This window comes from Leopardus geoffroyi, chromosome A1 (genome assembly GCF_018350155.1).
Source record: "Leopardus geoffroyi isolate Oge1 chromosome A1, O.geoffroyi_Oge1_pat1.0, whole genome shotgun sequence".
Taxonomy (NCBI): domain Eukaryota; kingdom Metazoa; phylum Chordata; class Mammalia; order Carnivora; family Felidae; genus Leopardus; species Leopardus geoffroyi.
The window spans coordinates 188,298,266-188,303,893 of record NC_059326.1 but is presented as its reverse complement, the minus strand read 5'-3'; positions in this window follow the sequence as shown (position 1 = coordinate 188,303,893).

Genomic DNA, 5,628 nt, shown 5'->3' with positions numbered 1-5,628 from the left:
ATCTCTCTCCTTACCATTCAACAGGAGCAGGCCCATCCAATGCCCCTGAGGGTATCTCAGGTTTTGTTTCCTGCCTGCAAGGAAAAAGACAGCTTGGTGATGAACTGAACCCTGGAGTCATGCCAACCCCCCCCCCCCCCATGTCTGGAACCTACCAGTCGTGTGACCTTAGGCAAGTTATTTAATCTCTCGGGCCCTCACTTTTCTTAGCTGTCTAAGATGGATGACAACAGTGCCTACCTCACAGAGTTGTTGTGGGGCTTAAATGAGATTAGTCAAGAAAAGAGCTCCAGGCCACAGCTGCTCAAACTGGGCTGTGCCAGTAAACCACTCAAGGAGCTTGTTAACATGCATTTCTGATTCAGAGGTCTGGGGTGAGACCTGAGATCCTGCCCTTCTTTTCTTTCTTTTCTTTCTTCCTAAAGAGGAAAAAAGAGAGAGGCGCCTGGGTGGCTCAGTCAGCTGAGCGTCCGGCTTCGGCTCAGGTCATGATCTTACGGTTTGTGAGTTCGAGCCCCGTGTCAGGCTCTGTGCTGACAGCTCAGAGCCTGGAGCCTGATTCGGATTCTGTGTCTCCCTCCCTCTGCCCCTCCGCCACTCGTGCCATGTCTCTCTCTGTCTCTCAAAAATAAATAAATAAATAAATAAATAAAGTTTTACAAATAGGAATGTGCCACTCTAACTGTGCCCAGCCTCCACACGAAGCTTCTCATCACACGGGAAGATCTGAAACAGCATAAGTGGGCAATTCCTTGAAAAAAAAAAAAAAAGAGAGAGAGGGGGAGGGGAAGAGAGAGAGGAAGAGAGATAATCTTAGGTAGTCTCTGTGAGCAGCACAGAGCCCAACCTCACGACCCTGAGATCATGACCTAAGCCAAAATCAAGAGTGGGATGCTCAACCGACTGAGCCACCAAGGAACCCCTGAAATCCTGTATTTCTTATAAGCTCCCAGGTGATGCCGACGTTGCTGGTTCATGGGCCAATATTAAGTAGAGCACACAGTGCCCATCTGTGGCAGACTATACGTATTCTTAAAACTGAATTGAGAGATTCCAAAGGTTCTCCTGCCCTTGCCCTCAATGAATAAAAACTACAGCTGCTGGTTAATGCAAATATTGTGTCTGATGCTTCAAGGGACAGATGTACTATGGAAGTCCTGTGGCTGATAGAGCAGGTGCTAGAATCAGGAGGCCTGGGTTCGTATCCAAGCTGTGCCACTCAGCAGCTCTGTAGTTTGGACAACTCATGGAAACTATCTGAACTTCTATATCTACACCTGTAAATGAGCATAATAATACAGACCCACCATCCCTCATCTGCAATTCTACAATCCAAAGAGCTCTGAAAAACACAAGTTTCTTCACCAAGTTTGGCATACATTGATATGGCAGCAAAAACTGATCTGTATTGACATGAGGCTATTTATAGCCTTTATGTTATCCCTCTTTTATGGCTGTTTCTCCATTTCATCACAGAAATATGAATGTGTTTGGTAACAAGATGCTGCCACAGACCCTGCTGAGGATGTTGGATAACATAGAGCAGGTGAACCATGTTACCTTTCTAACAACTAAAATATTCTGAATTCTGAAACACACCTGGCTTCAAGGGTTTTAGAGGAGAAGCTATGGACCTGAAGTCCCTCTTTCTCCAGTAGTTGAAGGGAATAAGGAAAACAATGCATGTGAAACACCTAACACCATACCTAACACACAGTCATTGTCAGTGCTCAACAAAGAGGAGTTACTACTGAAATTATTGCTCCCAGTTCTTCCCGTGAACAGAGGGGAAGGGAATGTGGGAGGCAGTGCCTGTGCACCCCCTAGAGATAGACAGCACAATACTAAATTTGTCCCTATGTTGTCAGCCCCTTGATCTGTCTTCTGTTTTCTCCTAAAAAAGAAAAAAAAAAAAAAAGTGCCTGGAATTGAATATATACAGTGAGAGTGTAGACAGGGAGAGTGAACAAAAGCAAGACTCAGGCCAGCGGAAAGGGTTCTCCCCTGTGCCTACAAAAGCAGCCCAGCAGGAACTCAGAGAGCAGCCAGGGACATCTGCTTTCCTTGAGGCCTCTTTGAATATACTGTTGAAGAGTCTCACTTGAGCGAAGCACTCAGAGGAAGGGAGGAAATGGGATCTCCAGTCCTTACCCTTGGGGGAACTCCAGGATTCCCAGGGCTTTGCTTTCTTATGTAAAAATTGGGCGGTCTTGCAGTCCTTGCTCTGACTGCCTGATTGTAGGGGACACATTAAAAACATCACAAATGTGAATGCACTTTGAAAGGGAAAATCTGTGTTTCAGGTAGACTATAATTATTCATTTGACTACACGCAGGAGATCGGTAAGAGGACTGACATCACACTGGGAACCCTGGTTAGCTCGTTCTTTAATCAAACTTCTGTTGTCAACTCTGACGGCGTTGTCCCTTGCACTTGGCTCCCTCACCTTTGCCAGAGCCATTTGTGCTTGTCAATTAAGGCCAGCATGATTCAGCTTTCACGAGATGCAAATTAACTGAGCTGCTTCAGCCCCACCATCACATACAGACTACTGAAATCAAGGCTTTCGGATAACAGATACAAACAGGACACAGATTTGAGAATTTCTCCTTCCCACTTCTTTCTTTCGCTAGGTCTGCAGACTTTTGGGCTAATGGCTTTCTTGCTGTCTTCACGTCCCAGGTTGAGAGCACTGGCTTTGGGTTCAGATCAGAGTGAGAACCAATCCAGACTCTCCTGCTGCTTCGCTGTCGTTTGACATGTCACTGAACTCCTTGGGTCTCAGCGTGTTCGTCTTTAAAATGGGGATAATTAGAGCTACAGGGCATGGGTTGTTGTCAAGTTTAGGTATATAAATAGAATGTTAAATTTAAATTCCTATTGTCTCTAAAATTCAGTTAATGCTCTCACACTCAGTACCATGAAAGGTAAGTGCCCCTATATACTAAACAGAGGTGCTAGGTCTCTGGGGAAGATTTAATAACATATAGGGTAGCAGGACCCGTACAGCAAGAATAACTGATTGACAAGCAATGAAAGAGAAGACTGGAGGTTCAAAGGTGTGGGAATTGTCTAGAAAGGTTTCTTGTTGCATGTCCCCTCCCAAGCTCAGGGATAAGCACAGAGAAGTATCCCTTCACAAGACAAATGTGTTGAAGGAGGGGTGAGTGTAGTCAAAAGAAACAGTCACAGAGACTGGGAATGCCTGGAAGAAGTGAAGGCAAGCATCTCACACCTGGCCAGGTCTTCACAAAGGTGCAGAATGGCAGGACCAGTGCTATCCTGGGACTAACGCCAAGAGCAGTGAGAGGGCTGCTGGGATAGGATGGCATGCCTTTGGCGGCATCCATGACTACAGAGGTTGGTCATTACAAAAGACTAGAGGGGGGTGGAGTCACATGCCACAGTAGAGCCAGGATATAGGACCTGGCAGGGAAAAGCCAGCCCACCCATCTGGCAAGGCAAGAACACAGGAGTTTTTCCAGGGGCCATGGGGATGCTGCAGAAGCCAGAGGGGCCTAAGCCCTCATGGTGGGCCCCCAGTAGAAAGATGCTATTGAGCAGACAACAGGGCAAGAGCTAAGAATGTTACAAGAGGTCTGCTTCAGTGTTCAGTCTGGACCTCTGAGAATTTGCAAGTATATGCATAAGAGCCACCAAATGCACACCTGCCAAACAGAGCACCGATGGCTAATTCAGTCCCATAAGAAGGTCCCTTTTTCCTTAATCCCCCAGCCCCATCTCTGAAGAAGCCAGCCAGCCACAGGGGCAGGAAAGAACATTAAGAACAAGTGAAAGAAGAGACCACCCCCCATCCCCACTGCATGTCCCTCTAGCCTGAGTTCAGGGTGCAGGCACTCTGAATGAGAGGGGATATTGAAGTTTTTAGTATAGCCTTGAGGGGACCATTAATACCTGAGTTGAATGTGAATAACCAGAGCAGTACCTGTTTTTATAACCTAAACTGATTAGAAAACAGGGGATAGATCTGTCCAAGATGCCACCAGGGGGCTGGCAAGGGGTCTGTAGCGTGGTCAGGAGCACAGCATCTGGAGGGCAAAAGAAATCCACTTCCTGTTGGTGCCCCCCACCCTGAGTTCAGCCCACTTGATAAACTGGGTACAAATATCAAGTGCTTAACCCAGGTACTCGACTCAGCTGTCGGAGGACAACAATTCTTACTAGTACCTTTATCTTCCTATCCACTGCTAACTGATTTAGCTCTTCTAGTCAATGCACAGAAATACAATATACTTAGTAAATGAGAGGATGGAGAGATTTCTTACCCTGTTTTTAAAAACTATTAAAGCTGCTGTCTTCACAGGCGAATTCAGAACCGTCTTCGGAAACAGGCCGCCATGCGGTCTGTCGATACATTGTAATTGAGACCTGCAAGGGCCCTTCTCACACCTCAGAACATTAAGGTGATGTTGTGTCTGCCACTGGCTCCAGTCACAGGGAGGGAGCGTAAGGTTGCTGGTGTGGCTTATTATCTTCCAGACGTCTGCTTGAGGTGTCCCCTCGGAACAGAGTCCCCAGCATGTTGAGAAATCTTCCTGTCATTGCCCACCGTCAAAATCTTCCCACTCTAGAGCTCATTTCTCTCTGCTCCTGCTCCCTGCTTATCTAGCATGCCTGAGGAACCAAGCCATTCACTGACATAACTCCGAGAGGCCAAGGGCCTGGATGCGAATCCTTGTTCTGTCATTTAGTCCTTGGGTTCCCCGTGCAGTTACTTTCCTCTCACCTGGCTTCTGCATTCCCATCCGTAACATAGGGATGGTACCACCTGCTCAATTTCCCTCACAGGGCTACTCAGTTGTAGTTGTGGATGTCGAAGGGCCTGGAAAGCTTTAAAGTGCCATAGAAATGATTATTAAGATGCTCAGGAGTGTAATGTTCTCATTCTTTCAACCTAGATAACACTGTATGAATAGGTTAGACTTCAGTGGGCCTCAGAGATGGGAATCCTAGAAATGTGATGGGGTCAGTATAATACCCATTTTTGACAAACTATACTCTGTCCCACTAATTAAGGATCCAATCATGCTGCTCATATGAAAATCCCCCTAGACTCAGTGCTTGATCTGGCCTACTCTAGAATCTGCCCAAACTTTGTTTTTGTTTGTTTGTTTGTTTGTTTTTACCAACAACAACAAAACAAAACAAAACAAACAAACAAAACAAACAAAAAAATTATCAAAATAGGAGGCTTCTTTGGAACGTTCTCCCCCTTCCCTGTGAACATTGCCCAGGGTTGGGCACTCAGTGCCCCCAAAGCAGTCAATATTGTGGCTCAGCTGAGCCCTTCCTTGAGGTAAAGAAATGCCTTTTATTTGATGCCCCAGTGCGAATCCCCTTGTATGCCGATCTGGTCAGACTCACCTGTGCAGCACTCCACCCTGGACCAAAATGTCCTGAGGAGAAGCCTTTGGCCTCAGTGTTGACAAGCAACGCGGTATCTCGAGCCAAGAAAAACATTTCCATTGGCCCCCAAGAGGTAACGTCCAAGTCCAGTGTGGCTCCAGACTGAATCGAGTAATTAAATCCACATCTGCCCTTGCCCCAAACCTCAAGAATGCTAACATCTTACACGTGTCAAGAGGGTTATTTATGAAACTATTTGC